This window comes from Pseudophryne corroboree, chromosome 8, assembly GCF_028390025.1.
Source record: "Pseudophryne corroboree isolate aPseCor3 chromosome 8, aPseCor3.hap2, whole genome shotgun sequence".
In the NCBI taxonomy this organism is placed as follows: Eukaryota; Metazoa; Chordata; class Amphibia; order Anura; family Myobatrachidae; genus Pseudophryne; species Pseudophryne corroboree.
In genome coordinates this window covers 369713320-369733082 of record NC_086451.1, presented here as the reverse complement: position 1 = coordinate 369733082, position 19763 = coordinate 369713320, and the positions used below count along the sequence as shown (strand labels likewise).

The 19763-nt window shown below is 47.3% G+C and overlaps 1 protein-coding gene and 1 pseudogene across 4 annotated transcripts in view; both read left to right on the top strand.

The window, feature by feature from the left end:
• The first annotated feature begins 214 nt into the window (after positions 1–214).
• Positions 215–19763, top strand: part of TMLHE (trimethyllysine hydroxylase, epsilon) — a 101782-nt gene continuing 82233 nt past the window's right edge. Inside the window, exon 1 of one of the 4 annotated variants that reach the window (XM_063937567.1) lies at positions 215–320. The gene's annotated coding sequence lies outside the window, so the exon portion shown is untranslated. Of the gene's footprint in view, positions 321–17086; positions 17159–19763 lie in introns of those variants that run through there. The other 3 variants (XM_063937570.1, XM_063937568.1, XM_063937571.1) reach the window with 3 other exon arrangements.
• LOC134950117 (5S ribosomal RNA) lies at positions 13067–13185 on the top strand (annotated as a pseudogene).

Sequence of the window (19763 nt, the reverse complement as noted above, 5' to 3'; positions counted from 1 at the left end):
AAGCAGCAGCTGCCAAAAAACCTGAACTTTCCGTTCTCAGCCCTACGGGCATCGAGGCCGCTTAGCATGCTGGGAATCGAAGTCCAGTTTCTGCTCTAGCCTCGCCTCGATTATGAAGATATATCCTGTTGAAAATACATTTCCCATCATCCTAATGCACTCAAGGGCCTATTGGCTCTCATGATGTACTCTGTGCGCGGCATGACGGGAGATGTAGTGATTTGCCGTTTCCAGACCGTTACTGCCGCTGTCGGAAAACTACAACTCCCACAATGCACAGCTTCGAGAACTGTGAGAAGTACAGTTGAAAGAAACATCAAGTAAGTAACTGATCGCCAGCCCGGGCCCGTTCTGGCCGTGTAGTCTCTGCAGTTTCCTAAATGATTTTTATTTTATTATTCTTATAAATATAGTTGCATATGTGTGATGGTTGTGCTGCCTGGCGGAGCCTGGGTCCTCTCTAGTTCCCTAACGTTCTTTATGGTCTTTTTTTGCATGATGAGTTGTCACATGGTATCTATTCCCTGTGTATTCATTTTTAATGTATGCAAAAAGAATAGTTGCATGGTGTGGAATGTGTGTGCTGAGATTCAGGGATGCAGTAAACAATCTGCTGACATTATTTACATGTTATTAAATCTCATTAGCTTTTTATTGATTAGGGTTAAAAATATTATTAGATTGCAAATTGATTTTCGCATATTGATGTTAATGTGGGATGTGGCAAGAATGTGGTTCCCAGTGCAGGAACCTCTACCACCCACCTTGCCTTCACTTTTATGTGGAACAAAGGGAATGCAAACACAGGCTGTTCTATACTCTACGCCAGTATATAATAGACTTCTTCTGCATATTCTATGCTCTTATGTCTTGGTCACACGTCAGCAGTTATTTCTGTAGAGGCCGCATTCTGCAAAATGTGGGCACTGATTGATATATTCGTTATGTGGAACAAAGTTGGTGGGAAATAGAAAATAGGGAAGAAAAACATACAAGTTGCATTATGTGCCAAACAAGAAAACACATTTGTTCACTAGCTCACTATTCGGATATGCAGCGTTGCAAGCAAGTCTGTGATATAGTATTGTCATGAGTTTAGTCTTGCGTTCAGTTTCCAACATGGTTCTATTGAATGCTGCAAATGTATTTTATTCAATTTAATTTCTGACGCTGCCCGCCATAGTATTCATTACCCATGCTGGTTGTGCAGGATCATTACAGCAAATGAGGCAGCCAGAGATCATTTGTATCACAGCCCATGTGACCATGCAGGATGGGGCTACAGTATGTAGCACTCGTGCTAGTGAGGAATACAGATTCACCAGTGAGAAGTGACTGGACTGAGAAACGCTGTCAGTATCAGCCTCACCAAGGGGTATATTTACTAAAGTGCTGGTTTGTAGAAGTGGAGATGTTGCCCATAGCAACCAACCAGATTCTAGCTATTATCGATCTAGAAGGCGCTAGATAAATGATGAGTAGAAGCTGTTTGGTTGCTATGAGCAACATCTCCATTTCTAAAAACAGCACTTTAGTAAATATACTCCCAAGTTCCCGTCACAGCGGCGTCAATGGCCAGCTCATTCTTGCCTCCCCACACCTAACTTCTGTTATTAGCTATATAGCATGTTCATATTATTTAGTGCATCTATATTTGTATCATTCTTTTTAAGCATCTAAAAGTGCAGCACCTGGTATTACATATAAATACAAAGTAATTTACAACTGAAATTGTGTTGTTATGTATTAGGAATTGCAGAGAGGCCACAACCACTTGTGTGCCTACATTGTAACAGCAGTGTATACTGTACATTAAGGAACACCATCTCCTATATGGTTCCGTTATGAATGATCGACCATGTTATGGTCGACAGTCATTAGGTCGACCACTGTTGATCGACATTGGCATGGTCGACGTGGACAAATGGTCGACACATGAAAGGTCGATGCATGAAAAAGTCGACATGCGTTTTTTAAAACTTTTTTTTGGTGTTGTTTTCTGCGTAAAGTGACGGGGAACCACAATTAGTGCACCGCGTGCCCTCGCATGGCTCGCTTTGTTCGCCATGCTTCGGGCAAGGTGCCTTGCTCCGCTAACGCTGCGCTCGGCACAGTTTACCGTTCCCAATCATAGTCCACGTGGATCGTAAAGTATGGAAAAGTTCCCCCCAAATAAAAAAAAAAAAAAAAAAAAACTCACGTCGACCATTTTCATGCGTCGACCATGTCAATGTCGACCAATAGTGGTCGACCTAATGACTGTCCAAACGGATACCCTCCTATATAATAGCCCACATCTGTGACTGTGTGTATAACGCTGTGCGTGGCTAGGAGCTCTCATTGGGTTAGCGGCAGGTCTATCACACCCAACCCACTGCTGATTGGGTGAGAAACGCCCTCTCACACAGGTTACATCCAATGGGAGGCTCTGTGTGGCTGCTGTGTGTTCCCAGAGCAGGATTAACAATGGGGCTGATGGAGCTGCAGCTCCAGGCCCACACCCCAGAATAGGCCCACTGCATCTGCAGCAACATACCCTCCAACAATTTACACATAAAAATCGGTACAAATTTAAAAAGGGGGCGTGGCCACAGGTAGAGGGGCCTTTTCCTATACTTTTAGTGGAAGTTTGGAGAGCCAAAAATCAGTACAGACCATAAAAAAATGGTACTGTACCTGCCAAAAAGGTACAGTTGGAGGGTATGAAGCAAGTCTCTGCACTGTAGATAGGACGCTGCAGTAAAACAATTTTTTCCTTATGTCCTGCTGCCAGTCTGCCTGCCCCCTCCGGCGTCAACAGTCCCCACTCCCTAGCCGCAGCGCAGGTGGAACAAAAGCTGCTGCGGCCACCGGCATAGATGTGTATGAAAGCGGCACAGCGGAAGGCTTTCTTATCCCACCCTGCGCCGCATACTCTCTGAGCCCTGGAGCCTCCTCTGCGCGTGATGTCACAGAAGTGCCTCCCCGCCACAGCCGCACCCAGATCCCCAGAGGCCCTGACTCTGCAACACAGCATCTGGCTGCCGGCCTGGAAGCCCTGAGATGGCTAATGTAACAGATAGAGTGGGTGATATTGCGGAGGGTAATGTCTGGACACTGAGTCAATGTAAAAGGTGACAGTGCTGTGCAGTGCAGTGGGTGTGCAGTGTCACTGACACTGCACAGCACTCTCACCTTTTGCATTGATTCAGCGAGTCAGTTCTGCCAGCCAGTCACTATTGTTAGCGCCGGTGTCCCAACGCGCCGCATTACAGGAAGTAGACCCACTAAATAAACTACAGCTCCCAGCAGCCCTTAGCGCCAAAGCATTCCGGCGCTAAGGGCTGCTGGGAGCTGTAGTTTATTGATTGCATCTTAACTGTAATGCGGCGCGTTGGGACACCGGTGCTAAGAATAGTGACTGGCTGCTGTGCGAGTCTCCGGGAGAGCCACTGCCAAAGGGAGGACAGCAGCTTAGCTGCTTCCAGGTGGAGAAGCATTACCCCCCCATTTGCAGTACCCCTGGGCCCCATCTGCGGCACCCCCCCCCCCCCCCCCCCTCCATCACCCGCGGTGACTCCGGACCCCCTCCCCCACCCACAGCACCCCTACATTCGCCCCTCCCCCACCTGTGGCACCTACACACCAGCCCCTCCCCCACCTGCAGCACCCCCGCAACCACCCCTCCCCCAGCCACAGCACCCCCGGACCTCCTCCCCCATCCACGTCTCTTCCGCACCCATCACTCCCCCAACCACAGCACCTACTAGGTGATTCATCAGGCCCTGCGTGCAATGTTCACGCCATTGCAAGGGGCTACGACCCCTTTACCATCGCACGCCCTTTGTCCGTGCAATATTTAACCACTCACACAATTATGGTTGGAGTTAATGCACGCCACAAGGGCGTACAAGGGTTAAGGGGGCGTAGCCCCTTTTACGACAATTTGAAGAGCGCCCGTAGGGCGCGATGAATCGCTTAGTTCTGTATATGAAAGGAAGTAAAATCTCCACTATTTTGCACATTTCCTTATAGGTGCGGTAACTAGACATTTGTGGTCCCCAAAGCAAATTTTTGTAATGGACTCTTTGTTCATGGTTCCTCACTATAGATGGCATAATTACATTGCTTAAGGGGCAGATTCAATTACCCACGGGGGAAAGATACACTTTAAGTGCACCCTCCAGGGCTTTACATGTGGTGTAAAGATGGGAATTGACTATACAATTATCAGATAATCTGCCAGATCTGGCTGGTTGGAATGAAAATCTAGTAACAAATGAGAGCAAATGACAGTTGGCAATTTGCTCCCAAACACTGGAAAATGGACAAAACCTGTCGTTCAGACAAATTAGTTAAAGCCGTTATTTAACCAATTTGCATGAATGACACTTTTTATCTGTGTTACAGTGTTTGAGAGCAAATGGTCAATCGTCATTTGTTGTCATCTGTTACCAGATTTTCACCCCAACCAGCCAAATCTGGCAGATTATCTGTATAGTGTATGCCTAGTTATAGTCCTGGACTCTAAGGATCAACGCACAGCAGCGGCAGGGAAATTGGCTAGTAATTGAACAGCATAAATACCCGGAGCTACAGCCGCGCGATAAGTTCTGCGGCTAATTGGATCTGCTCCTAATGGAGATTCATGGTGCAATAATCAAATGGGTTTTTTTTTTTTGGTTTTTTTGCACACGTCGCTTGGGTATTGTTGCTAAATCTGTCTAATATAATAGGTGTGACTCAGAAAGTGCTGTTTGGGTGCCCAAACTGCCGACTTTTCAAACATTTCAGCTAGCCACCTCAGGAGGCAGCGAGCTAAAATGTATCCTCCGCCATCATCAAGTGTGTACCCAGTTTAAGAGTCTTGGCGATGACCCAGAACCTCTATATTATATAACAAGAGCCCGTATTTGGCTACTTGTCTCATCGGTACCTCGATAATAGATCGACAATGTATATATGGTCGACAGGTACACAAGGTCAACAGTGCTTAAGGTCGACATGGTCGAAAGTGCGACGGGAAAATGGTCGACACTTTTTTTTGTTCTTTTGCTGTATTTACTATCCACGTGCACATCGGTTGGGAATAGTAATCTGTGGTGTGCGAAGCAAGCCCACGTGGGTACAAGTCTCTACTGACGGTGGTCAGAAACAGTAAAATTTGGGACAACATAACCCCCCCCCCCCCCAAAAAAAAAAGAAAAAAAGTTGCCCTTTTGAACCTGTTGACGTTGACCTAATGCATGTCGACCATATGGTGATGACCTAATGTCTACCTAGACATTGTCGATCTATTAATCCAGACCAGTCTCATTTTCTTCCCCCTCTGTGCCTGCTTCGCTGTCTCCAGATCTCAGAATTCATTTCAGACTACGCACCCTCACTTACCAAGCTGCAAACCACTCTTCCCTCCCCCATCATCTCTCTCCACGCTCCCTCCTGCCCTCTCTGCTTATGCTGTGGTCTGACACTGTGTATTGTATTTATTAGAGATGAGCGGGTTCAGTTCTCAGAGAACTGAACCCTACCGGACTTAACCATTCAAGTCCGGATCCGAGTTAGGCTCGGGTTTTCCCGCCTGACTCAGAAACCAGAACGAGGCAAAACGTCATCATCCCGCTGTCAGATTCTCGCGGGGTTTGTATTCCATGTAAACAGCCAAGCGTCGCAGCCATTTTGATTCCGGCATTGGAGAGTGTAGAGAGAGGACGCATCTCCGTCCTCAGTGTCGGTGTCTTGCGCTGCATCTGTCCAGTCACAGTGGTTGTGTACTCTGCTGACATATGTCCAGCGCTGCTGTATAAGTCCAGTGGTGGTGTGTTGTGCTGCATCAGTCCAGTGGTGCCGTCTTGTGCTGCATCAGTTTAGTCATAGTGGTGTCCTCAGCTGCCATATGTCCAGTGCTGCTGTATAAGTCCAGTGGTGCTGTGTTGTGCTGCATCAGTCCAGTGGTGGTGTATTGTGCTGCATCAGTCCAGTCACAGTGGTGGTGTCCTCTGCTGCCATATGTCCAGTGCTGCTGTATAAATCCAGTCCAGTGGTGCTGTGTTATCCTGCATCAGGCCAGTGGTGGTGTCCCTGTGCTGCCGGCCTGCCGTGTAGGTCCAGTGGTACTGCTGTGTGTGTGTGTGTGTGTGTGTGTGTGTGTGTGTGTGTATGTATGTATGTATGTATGTATGTATGTATGTATGTATGTATATATATATATATATATATATATATATATATATATATATATATATATATATATATAGTCCCATTGATCCGGCTCTCCTTAGACCTCATTACTGCACCGGGTGCCTCCGTGATTGATGAAATAGAAGAACAACAGACGCGGCACTCCTAGAGACTTGACCAATAAAAGCTCTCAGACAGATACTTTGTCTGTCTGAGAGCTTTTATTGGTCAAGTCTCTAGGAGTGCCGCGTCTGTTGTTCTATCTATCTAACTATATATATATATATATATATATATATAAACACACACACACCCTATTGCAAAGCGGATTACTGAGGCCATAACAACTATGCTGGTGTTAGACGTGCGTCCGGTATCTGCCATTAGTGCAGTGGGACTGCAGTGCCAACCCTAGATGGGCCAGGTATTTGTGCCGCACACTTGTGTCGCTTAGCTTAGTCATACAGCTACGTCATTGCCCTCTTTTACATCTTTGCATGATGTGCTGTTTGGGTACTATTTTTTAGTGCCATTCTGTCTGACACTGCAGTGCCACTCCTAGATGGGCCAATTGTTTGTGTCGCACACTTGTGTCGCTTAGCTTAGTCATAAAGCTACATCATTGCACCTCTTTTTCATCTTTGCATGATGTGCTATTTGAGGCCTTTTTATTTTTATATATCTGCCCTCCTGTCTGACACTGCAGTGCCACTCCTAGATGGGCCAGGTGTTTGTGCCGCACACTTGTGTCGCTTAGCTTAGTCATAAAGCTACATCATTGCACCTCTTTTTCATCTTTGCATCATGTGCTGTTTGGGGCATGGTTTTTTAAAGTGCCATCCTGTCTGACAACTGACGTATAAGTCCAGGGGTACTGCCATATAAGTCGACCAATTGCAGAATTTTTTTAAAATGACAGGGTCGTGCAGGAGATGCTGTCAGTGGACTGAAAAATTGCGGACCACTTTTGACATTCAGCCACTGCATGCCACTACTAGATGGGCCAGGTGGTTGTGTCGCTTAGCTTAGTCATACAGCAACCTTGGTGCACTTCTTTTTCCATCTTTGCATCATGTGCTGTTTGGGGACTAGTTTTTTAAAGTGCCATCCTGTCTGACACTGCAATGCCACTCCTAGATGGGCCAATTGTTTGTGTCGCTTAGCTTAGTCATACAGCTACCTCATTGCACCTCTTTTACATCTTTGCATCATGTGCTATTTGGGGCCTTTTTTTAATATCTGCCATCCTGTCTGCCACTGCAGTGCCACTCCTAGATGGGCCAGGTATTTGTGCTGCACACTTGTGTCGCTTAGCTTAGTCATACAGCCACCTCGGTGCAACCTTTTGGCCTTACTCAGCTACTGCGATCACTTCAGTCTTTTTGGTCCTGGAATTGACGTCAGACACCCGCCCTGCAAACGCTTGGACACGCCTGTGTTTTTCCAAACACTCCCAGTAAATGGTCAGTTGACACCCACAAATGCCCTCTTTCTGTCAATCACATTTCGATCGGCTGTGCGAATGGATTCTTCGTTAAATCCATTGCCCAGCATCGATCCTCTGTATACCCGTACGACACGCCTGCGCATTGCGGTGCATATGCAGTCTTGCCGAGATTTAACTTGATCATAGCTCTGCAAAAAAGTTGCTAGTGAGCGATCAACTCGGAATGACCCCCTTAGGCCTAACATTTGCAATGGAATAAAGTAACCAGGCAGTAATCTGTCCAGGACATGTTAGACAATGACCTCATGGGGTTTATTTACAACAATCGACGCCTCTGTTCGTGTTTATGTCCATTGTATAATAGAGCGTTACATTTACTAGCAAGACATGGCAAGTAAAATAATTGCCCTTTTAAGTGTTGGGCATAGACACGATTAGAGAAGTGCAGAGTTTTACAATCTGACGCTTCATTAATAAACCCCCATGTGTGTAATTGGTTGATGTTACTTAGTATAAAGAAGTACATGCATGCAATGATACGCAATGAGCTATATTGACTGTGATAGAACAAACCTAGCACAGGACACCGTTTTGGAATTTGGGACAGCTAGCACTGCATATTATTATTACTTTAGGTTATATAAGACCAACAAAGTATGTAGAAGTTGTATTTGCTCCCATCAGCCTCTGCCCCATGGAGCTTACAAGCTACGGGAGTACGGGCACAGACGCACACCAATCGTTTTTGCTAAATACAATAAATCTATCTGTATGTTAGAGGAAACCTACGGTAATTATATATGCTTGTTACTTCCATTAATTAGGACTTAAAAATGGTCAGAATGACAAAGACTTGGTGACACAGTAATAATACCTGGGAGTTGGGTGTTTTTAGGGGCTGAATCTGAGTTGGAAGTTAAATAATAATAATAATAATAATAAAAAAGCAATTACTTTGTATCTAGGAACAAACCATGTTGCAAAATGCAATGGGAGCAAATACATAAATTTTTTTGCATGCAGGGTATATACTGGCAGCTTTTGCATGTACTTTAGCCTGCAAATGTTGGCCAGCTTTATTTTTACACTGCAATTTAAGTTTGGACACACCCCTCTCACCTCTAAAGCTTGGTACACACTATAAGCTATATTATTTCTGACGTGGAGTGGAACAATATATCATACACATTGTATAGCGTGTACCCCTGATTCGTCGTACCCATCTGTCGTTACTTCATTTGTCCCATTAAATGTGCTGCACGTCCAATGGAACAATTCCACGGGATGTAACCAGTGTTCTTCCCTCGCTTTATTTTTCGGTGGGTTGCCCGGCAAAATTTCCCTGCCACCCTGCACTTTGACATGGCCAAAAGTCGCTAGGCTGCCGCTAACTCTAAGAGCCAGGCTGCAGACAACAGCGACAGTTTAAATTTTGTACCATTTACAAGCCAATCACGGCTCACAAACAGGCAGCCAAGCAGATCCTTCAGTTCTGCTGTTATCCGGAGTAGATGTCTCCTGAAAAGCTTTGTCCGTCATTGAAGAAGCGAGAAGATGTCGCCACTGGCCAGGATGGGCCAGTGGCAGAACAAAAAAGATAAGGGCCATAGATTGCTGCAGCTGGTGGAAAGCAAAGCGCTGAACAAAGCTCCCCACTGCAGCCTCTTCCAATGTACTGTCATAAGGCTTTAGCCAGCGTTAACACCCCCTTCCTTAGACCTCCAGGTGTCGGGCATTACGTCCGTGGGTGCAATCAGGCCTCAGGTCTATGGAGCATATTAGGTGGGCAGAGTGCCCATGCCAGAAATTAGTGACTGGGCATCAGGCCCATGTCACTTTATGTGCCCGAAGGTAAGCAGGCAATAGCCTGAGTCCCTGTTGAATAGCTGGGCATTAGACCCAGTCCATTGATTAGTATCAGATAGGTAAGGAGGGCCCCTACTGTATGGCATACCTCCCAACTGTCCCGGTTTTCGCGGACAGTCCTTTTTTTTAGGGGGAGGGGACTATCCTGCTGTCCCGCGGGGGGAGGGGCAGTTGAGAGAACCCCTGCGCACGTGCACAGCACCTATTCGCAGGAGACAGAGGGACTGCATGCCAGCAGGTCAGCTCTGGGCATGCCCCCTCAGTGACGTAAACTGGATGCGTGGCTGTCAGTCGCAGCATTCCCATGAAGCCATGCCCTCTTTTACAGAAGCTACACCCCACCGAGGAGTCCCGCTTCTGCAACACTAAAAGTTGGGAGGTATGGTACGGTATAAGGGGAACTCCCCCTTTCTGCTGCGGGGTACACTGGGCTCCACAAGGAATAGACATAGGGGTGTAGAGTAGGATCTTGATCCGAGGCACCAACAGGCTGAAAAGCTTTGACTGTTCCCAGAATGCATAGTGCCGCCTCCTCTATAACCCCGCCTCTCTGCACAGGAGCTCAGTTTTGTAGTTGGTGCCGCAGATAGCAGGCACATAACAGAGGGGCTGCTCCAGGCAGCCCTAAGAAGAGCTTTTTTGAATTAAAAGTGAAGACTACAAAGGCAGCAGCGGTGTGTAAATGTCAGGGACATTCACTGCTGCAGCTCCAGCTCTCCCCAGCGGCGCTGTACACTCCCGAGCCCTGGTTGCCGGGTAACTACAGCAGGAGGCTCCGGTTTTCTTCATGGTCAGGCACACACGACGGGGGCTCTCCGGGATCGCGTGGCCACGCTTCGGGAGGTGGTGAGTGGGTCCCGCTTGCGGGACCCGTACTTTATTGTGATCCGGCGTGGTCTGTGGGAGGCGGGCCGCGCGCGCTGGCGGTGGACACTGTGGCAGTACAGGCGATCCCACTAGATCACCAGGGCATGGGCGCAGGTCAGGTTTTCTCTCTAAACCATTTTAATGTAGCCCACAGTACCCGGTGGTTTTGCCAGCAGGGGGATAAGGCTTAGACCTGAAGCCCCTCCCCAAGCCCCAGGGCGCCATTTCCCGCAAATGTTCCCGCCCTGGAGCTGCATATCTGTCTCTCCCTCACTCCCTGTCAATGTCTGGGCGCCATTTCTCTCAGCTTCACTATTCCTGGGACTGCTTGGGCAAATCCTCCTGTGTAAAGCCGCCCGGTTGTCAGTGCTGTGACTTTACATGACACTTAAGTATTCTACCTGCCTTTTAGTCAGTGTTAGTTAAGAAAGAGTGCATTTAGTCCGGGTTTTCTTGTACAATTTCCCTGTGATATACATCCAGTTCTTACTGTGCAGTGTTACATCTATTGACTACATATATATATATAAGCTAGTCCAGTGCAGTATTATTGTTAGTCACAGCTTGTACAATGCAGAGGTTATTACTATCTGTGTGTGCATAAGCTAGCTGAGTGGTGTCCATTTCGTGTCTCTCACTCAACTTGCTATCCCTATATTCTATAACCTGAGGGGGCTTGGTGCGTCAGGTTTTATATTTATATAGGATTTTCACAAAGATATACTTTAATGCGTATTTTTCTCTGTGATTTTAGTCACCATATCTCTCCTTTATCTCTGCTAGTGCTGACTACACTGCGCAGGGGTTTGGGTAAGAGGTATTATGCTGCTGCCAATTGTACTGTGTTACCTGATACTGCAAGTTACATCATGTCTGCTTCTGAGGGTAACGGTTCTGGGGCTGAACACACTGCCGGTGTTGCTGAAGCCACAGATACCTATGAGGAGAATATAGCAGCTGTGGGCTCTGGTTCTGGAGGCTCCTTGCCCCCCAGTGGGACTGTGGCAACGGAGGTAATTAATGACCCACCGTGGGCCGCTTTTTCCACGCTTCTACATACGCTAGTTAATAAACTAACACCCCCTATGGGACCCCCTATGCCGGTACAACCGTATGTGGTCCCTGCAGCTAACCCGCCGTGGGCGGGCGACTTATCTGCTCAATTGAAGAAGTTGAACCAGTCCCTGACTACTTAAAAAGTCTGACCCTCGCTCGCCTAAGACCAAGGGGTCCTCTAAGCGAGCTCTTATCTCCTCGCAATCCACTGCTGTCACTGACACCTCGTGTGATGAAGACGGCACTTACACTGACCCCACAGATTCTGACACAGATACTGCTGATGGGGAGCGTAGTTCACATGTGGATGTTCCTGATCTTTTGGAGGCTATTAAGTTGATATTACAGATTACGGATGATCCCGAGCCATCCGTCCCTCCTAAGAAACCAGATAGGTTCAAGCGTCAAAAGGTGGTTAAACAAGTTTTACCTCACTCTGACCACCTAGTGGATATACGTCAGGAACTCTGGGAAAACCCGGGTAAGAAGTTTGTGCCTCAAAAGAAGATGCTGGCTCGCTATCCCCTCGCGCCAGAGCTGTCTAGAAACTGGGAAACGCCTCCTCCAGTAAACTCACATGTGGCTAGGATGGTGGTTTCCTCAGCTCTACCTGTCACTACCGTCACGTCTCTAAAAGATCCTACGGATAAACGTGTGGAGGGTTGTCTGAAAGCGATCTACACCCTCACGGGTGCTGCACAAACGCCCACTATTGCAGCAACATGGGCTGCAGAGGCTATTGAAGCATGGGCCTTGGAGTTAGAAGCTGAAATCTCTTCTGACCATGCTAGACAATGCTTGTCATATATTGTCACTGCTTCTCGCTATATTAAAGAGGTGGCTTCTGATGCCGGTATCCTAGCAGCCAAGGCCTCTACTACGTCAGTCCTGGCACGCCGGATATTGTGGCCGAGATCCTGGTCTGTGGATCTGGACTCTAGAAAAACCCTGGAGGTACTCCCTTTCAAGGGAGATATTCTGTTTGGGGAGGACTTAAATAAGATAGTGGCTGACTTGGCTACTGCCAAAACTGCCTGTCTGCCAAGTAGCACTCCTTCTGTGTCGAAGGCTAAAGGTACTTCCTTTCGCCCCTTTTGTCCTTCAGGTAAAGCAAAAGGTCAGGCATACAACAAGCAGACCCGCACTTCCAAACCTGGTAAGCCAAAGCCCAAAAGAGCCTAGGCGGCCCGTCAGCCAGCTTCCAAAACCGATAAGCCTGCCGCATGACGGGGCGGCCCTCCCTCTGGGGGATCCCAGGGTGGGGGGCCGGCTTTTAGGGTATACCCAGGAATGGTTGAATACCACTTCAGATGCCTGGGTACGGGAAGTCGTGAATCGAGGTTACGCCATAGCCTTCAAAAACCGACCCCCCTCATCGATTTTGCCGGACAGACGTCCCGTTGGACCAGACAAAGGCAAACACTCTACATTCGGTGGTACAGACCCTCCTGGATACAGGAGTCGTAGCAGAGAAACCTTCCTTTTTTTCCTACTTTTATCTAATTTTCAGGACTCTCACCATTGATTCAGGGATATTTATCCCTGTCTAACATTGGCAGCAGATCCCCTATTTTTCCTTTTTCTTCTTTCAACCACCATCTATTCTATTCTCTGCAACAATTCGTGAATTCTCATCTGTGATTCCAGAGCCCATCAAACATTGGATACTCCTTCTACTTTCATACCACACTGGCAACGCCCGAATCCTTCCGATCTTGGAAGCTAAGCAGTGTTGGGCTGGGTCAGTACTCAAGTGGGAGACTCTTGAGGAATACTCAGTTCAGTAGAAGATTTGGACGGCCACGCTCAGCGTCTAACACTGACAGCAGATTCATCTTGCTCATTCCGTCTTTTCGTTCTCTTTCTCAATACAAGTAACTAGAAATTGTAGCTGACCAGAATTAATAAACATTATTGAGGTGCCATTATTTCCTAAACCTGCATTAGTCCAAGAGCATTCATTTTCAGGCGTTCAGTTGAGATCAATCTGTATTTGAAACCCAGACAGTTCGGAACCGCTATTTAGTATTTATACTAGTAATATTTGTTCTGTGTTCCTTTTTCTTTTTACCTATTTGTACATCCAACTACCATTTCATTTTATTTGATCTTGTTAATAAAAATTATATTTTATACTGACTCAGGGTGCACCACCAAATTTAAGATTGATTAGAAAACATTGGTTTTCCTTCCTCATTACATTTTGGTCATCATACTATCCACTTTATACTTTGTTATTCCCCTGTGCGGTATACTCCTGATACACGAACATACAGGATGCTTACCTGCATATTTCTATAGCAGCGTCACATCAGCAATACCTGAGGTTTGCGATTGGCAACCTCCATTACCAGTTTCGGGCGTTACCTTTTGGTTTAACTACGGCTCTGCGAGTCTTCACCAAGGTCATGGCGGTGATGACGGTGGTACTCCGCCGTCAAGGGGTCAGGATACTGCCGTATCTGGACGACTTGTTAATCCTGGCAAATTCCCCAGAACTTCTCCTACGTCATCTGGATATGACGGTCCGGTTTCTACAAGCCCACGGGTGGCTCATCAACTGGAAGGAATCCTCCCTGGTCCCTGCTCAGAGCATGGTGCACCTGGGAGCGCTATTGGACACTCACAATCAGAGGTTGTTCTTGTCTCTGGAGAAAGTCCTGAAGCTTCAGGACAGGATTCGTTGCTTCCTTTCTCGTCCGCAAGTGTCGATACATTCGGCAATGCAGGTGCTGGGCCTCATGGTCTCAGCAATCGACATGGTGGAGTATGCTCAATTCCATTCTCGCCCCCTCCAGAGGCTAATTCTAGCCAAGTGGGACGGCCTGCCTCACCGGATAAGGTCTCACATGATGTCATTGACTCCGGAGGTCCATCTGTAGCTGCACTGGTGGCTCCAGGACTAACGATTGTGCAGGGGCTGTCCCTTCTGGATATCCGACTGGGTCCTGTTGATGACAGATGCCAGTCTCAGAGGTTGGGGAGCGGTGCTGGAGCATCACTCCCTTCAGGGTCGGTGGACCAAGGAGGAGTCCCTCCTCTCAATCAACATTCTGGAATTGCGGGCGGTCTTCAATGCATTGAACCTGGCCCAGCATTTAATTCAGAACCGTCCTGTTCAAGTACAGTCGGACAACGCCACCACAGTGGCTTACATAAATCATCAAGGCGGCACTTGAAGCCGCTTGGCAATGAAGGAAGTCTCACGGATTCTACATTGGGCAGAACGCCATCTACCAGCCATATTGGCAATATTCATTCCTGAAGTTCTGAATTGGGAAGCAGACTTTCTCAGTCGTCAGGACGTACATGCCAGCGAGTGGGGCCTCCATCCAGAAGTGTTTCAACTCCTAGTGGAAAAGTGGGGCCTTCCAGACGTGGATCTGATGGCGTCTCGACACAATCACAAGGTTCCGGTCTTTGGCGCAAGGACAATGGATCCTCAAGCAGCATTCGTGGATGCGCTGGCGGTACCGTGGAAGTTTCGGCTGCCGTACGTGTTCCCTCCGGTGTCACTTCTGCCCAGGGTAATTTGGAAGTTCAAGCAAGAAAAAGGAATTCTGCTTCTCATAGCTCCAGCGTGGCCCAGACGGCACTGGTTCTCAGACCTGCAAGGTCTATCGTCAGAGCGTCCAATTCTACTTCCACAACGCCCAGACCTCCTCGTTCAGGGCCCCTGTGTCTACTAGAACCTAGCCCGGCTGTCTTTGATGGCGTGGCTCTTGAAACTTCCGTCTTAAGGGCTAAAGGGTTTTCTGAGGCGGTCATTCAAACTATGTTGCGGGCCCGGAAACCGGCTTCGGCTCAGATTTACTATAGGGTCTGGCATTCTTACTTTGTTTGGTGTGCATCTAACGATTATGACGCTTCTAAGTTTAGTATTGCCAAGTTGTTGGCTTTTCTTCAGCAGGGCCTGGACTTAGGGTTCAAATATCTGCCTTGTCGGTGTGGTTTCAGAGACAAATTGCGACCTTGCCTGATGTGCATACCTTTACTCAGGGCGTGTTGCATATCCAACCTCCCTATGTCCCACCTGTGGCTTCTTGGGACTTGTCGGTGGTTTTGGAGGCGTTACAAGAGTCTCCGTTTGAACCTCTTGGTTCAGCTGACCTTAAGTGGCTTTTCCTTAAGGTGGTGTTTCTACTGGCTATTGCTTCAGCTAGAAGAGTGTCGGATTTGGGTGCCTTGTCCTGTAGTTCTCCATATCTGATATTTCACCGTGACCGGGTGGTTCTTAGGACTCGTCCCGGATATTTACCGAAGGTGGTTTCTTCGTTCCACCTTCACCAGGAGATTGTGGTTCCGGCACTTGTTTCTCCTGATCTGTCTCCCAAAGTGCGGTCTTTGGATGTGGTACGGGCTCTCAGTATCTATGTGAAGAGAACTGCTTCTATTAGGAAATCTGATTCTCTCTTTGTGCTGTTTGGATTTCATAAACAGGGCTGGCCTGCTCACGAGCAAACGTTGGCCAGATGGATTAGACTGGTGATTGCACATGCTTATGTGAGGGCTGGTCTGTCAGCTCCTGCTCACATTACGGCCCATTCTACTCGGTCTGTTGAACCTTCTTGGGCTACCTGCCGTGGTGCGACCCTTAAACAATTGTGCAAGGCGGCTACGTGGTCCTCTGTGAACACGTTCATAAGGTTCTATGCCTTCGATACTACCGCTTCCCAGGATGCTTCCTTTGGACGCTGGGTTCTTGTGCCCGCTGCAGTGCGTCCCCTCCCATAAGGAACTGTTTTAGGACATCCCCTATGTGGAGCCCAGTGGAGCCCATTCCTTGTGGAGCCCAGTGTACCCCGCAGCAGAAAACGAGTTTTATGGTAAGAACTTACCTTTGTTAACTCTTTCTGCGAGGTACACTGGGATCCACAAGGCGCCCACCCTGACGCACTTAGCTTCTTTGGGTTGGTATGGCATTAGCCGCTGACACTTCTCCTGTCGTGAGAGTGTGATGTATGTGGCTACTAACCGTTGTCGTCTCTTTTCCTGCTACTGCATTGGGCTGGTTAACTAAAAACTGAGCTCTTGTGCAGGGAGGCGGGGTTATAGAGGAGGCGGTGCTATGCATTCTGGGAACAGTCAAAGCTTTTCAGCTTGTCGGTGCCTCGGATCAAGATGCTATTCTACACCCCTATGTCTATTCCTTGTGGAGCCCAGTGTAACTCGCAGAAAGAGTTTTAACAAAGGTAAGTTCTTACCATAAAACTTGTTTTTTTGCACGAAGGCCCCCACCCAGCTACTTCTTGCTGCCACCCGTCCGGCAAAACGCTGGTAACGATACGTTGTGCTGTCATACAGTGGATCGTGCAGTGTGTACATCGGATGCAGTGTATAGTTACATCACATGGCTGCATTGCGCTTTTGAATGGTGTGTACCCAGCCTGGATCACTCTGCACATTACGTCAGCCCTCCTTGCAGTACAGCATGGATTTACCAAGGTGCACAGTTATTTGCTCTTCAAACTCAGAATCATCCCCTTAAGGTCTCAGGTCCTTTATAGTTATCTAAAGGAAAACTGATAACAACCTGAAATCTTATGTAACACCAATCCAATAAACCTGATCCAGGTTTCTGTTGTTTGAAGCCTGAGGTACCTTTAACCCTAATAAATAAACATTTATTTGGTTTACTCATCAATCCTACTTTATATTCCTTAGCAACCTTTGGTACTGTAGAAATAGAGAGCATTGACATAAGGATCGCAGCACAGATCCTAGTCCGTCAGCAAGAACATCCAGGACACTACATGGGAAAAGGTTTGTCACTTTATTGGGCTCTGGGTATGGATTTACAACGTCCACCTAGTATATGTATAGGGAGCATGCATAACACGGATAGACATTCAGGCAACGCAACAATATGGTATAACCCCACAGCCCATGGAAAGAAATACCTGTAAACTGAATGAGAAGGGGTGAGCCCTACGCTCCTCAGTTTCACGGTCATCATCATCCTTGTAGGGCCTATGTAAATGTTACTTGGGTTTATTTTTCATCCAGTTATTTGGATCTGTATGATTGGGGTGGGGTTACCCTCTTGCAAAATCTACTATAAGTTTCCGGATGACAGTGTGTGAGGGACCGTTGTCTCCTGCAAGTCTTAGACCACAGCTTCTCAAACTCTGTCCTCAGGACCCCACACAGTGCATGTTTTGCAGGTCTCCTCACAGAATCACAAGTGACATAATTAGCTCCACCTGTGGACTTTTTCAAATGTCAGTGAGTAATTAATACACCTGTGCACCCGCTGGGTTACCTGCAAAACATGCACTGTGTGGGGTCCTGAGGACCGAGTTTGAGAACCACTGTCTTAGACCATAGTTCTGCAAACTCGGTCCTCAGGACCCCACACAGTGCATGTTTTTGCAGGTCACCCAGCAGTGCACAGGTTTATTAATTACTGACACATTTTAAAAGGTCTGCAGGTGGAGTTAATTATTTAACTTGGGATTCTGTGAGGAGACCTGCAAAACATGCACTGTGTGGAGTCCTGAGGACAGAGTTTGCAGACCTATGTCTTAGACTATGTACATATCGTACAGATGTGTCCTCATACGTCATTGCTGCAATCGTGCCACATAGCCCCTCGGCATGCCAGGTCCTGTGAGACTCTGCTAGCGTTGGGCATTTTTTTTGCCGAAAAATGCTTCTTTGTCGCAATGCGATGTGACACATGTATGTCTGTGTGCCACTGAGTCTTTGATCTATATACAAATTGTATGTAGTAGCTGCAGCTTTTTTCTGTGCCACGTTCTGTTGTGCTCCTTATATAGACTCAGTCACACACAACATACAAGTGTCGTATGTCAGATTAATCAGCACAATCTCCATCGGTGCTACCGATGCTAATGTTGTTGCAAGGGACCTGGCAGCTAACTCGCACCAGGCATCTCATGCTGCGTGGCGTATTGAGGCTAGATGTATAAGGACACATCTGTTCTGTTTATACCACCTTACAGTTAATAAATGCCACTTCCTAGTAAAACTACAGACTTGCAGTGCTAATGGCATGTCATTACTGAATGCACCCATTTATATGGCTTTGTGTATGGCTTAGCATGTCAAGCTGGCAGTGACCGCAGGGGTACAAACTTTTCCTTTTATGATAGAAGGAGCAGGTACAGCCGGGACATTACTTGCTGGTTGTAGGAAACTGTCCACTCTGCTCCCACATGCAGAAAGGGGATGCATTATCACCTGGGAGGGGAGTATTATAGTGACCTCATTCTCCATAAAGCACTATTTTATTTTCCTGGGCTGAATGGTTATGGGCCCTACACATTTAAAGATCCGCCGCCAAGCTGCCCGACGGCGGATATGGCTGACGGGCGACCCGGCGGCGGGGGGGGCAGTGACGGGGGGAGTGAAGTCACTTCACTCCCCCCGTCACACGGCTCCATAGAACTGCAGGCAAATATGGATGAGATCGTCCATATTGGCCTGCATGCACAGCCGACGGGGCACCAGCGATGAACGAGAGCGGGGCCGCGCATTGTTCATCGCTGGTGCCTCCACACTGCACGATATGAACGTTATCTCGTTCATTAATGAACGAGATCATTCATATCTTGCAGTCAAATCGCCCAGTGTGTAGGGCCTGTTAGTCTTACAACCGTGGCTTTGACGTTGTGAAGGGGGTGTGAGGAATTGCACGCATCTGTGCTGCAGGTTTTTTAAAGTAGTGAACAAAAAAGTCTTTGCCACTTTCAGCAATGATACATCCTCATAGAGTGGCGATTGTGCAAACGTTCCTGCTTTAGCGCTTTTTCACAGAAACCACCTCCCAAAAAACCCTAAGTTCACTTTTACATGGCATGGGGAAGTAAAGATTGGGCATTACTAAATATATGCTAATTCTATCAGATTGCTTCATTAGGAGCATGGTTATTTCATGTGGTGAGTAGGGTTACACGGTGCACAAAGTTTTGGGAATTTTTCTCATATGGATGAAAATAGAGGATGATGAACGTCCGTCTTTATTTCCAGTTTTCAGGTTAGTGGTCTCCTTTTAGTAGTTTGAGTTTAATTGCCTGATAATGATATGCAGACAGTGGTGACCGTGTACTCGGAGTCAGGTTAATAAAAAAAAAAAAATGACAAGTAAGCCTTCGGGGTTAATCTGTGAAATAATTAGCAACATGTATTCTAAACAGGAAACGGGTGACAATGTGCAGAGTTCACAGAGTGTCCTTTTTGTTGGGTAATTCTTGTTGTAATGTAATAAATAAGGAAAGCAGATCTGAGGGCGGCTTTTGAAGTGCACTTTACAACCATTATGCTGTGAACAGCTGATAGTGCCCCTTTAGCATTGGGTGAGCAGGTAAACGAGTCATTATACCCGTATCGTCTGCCTGTGCATCCA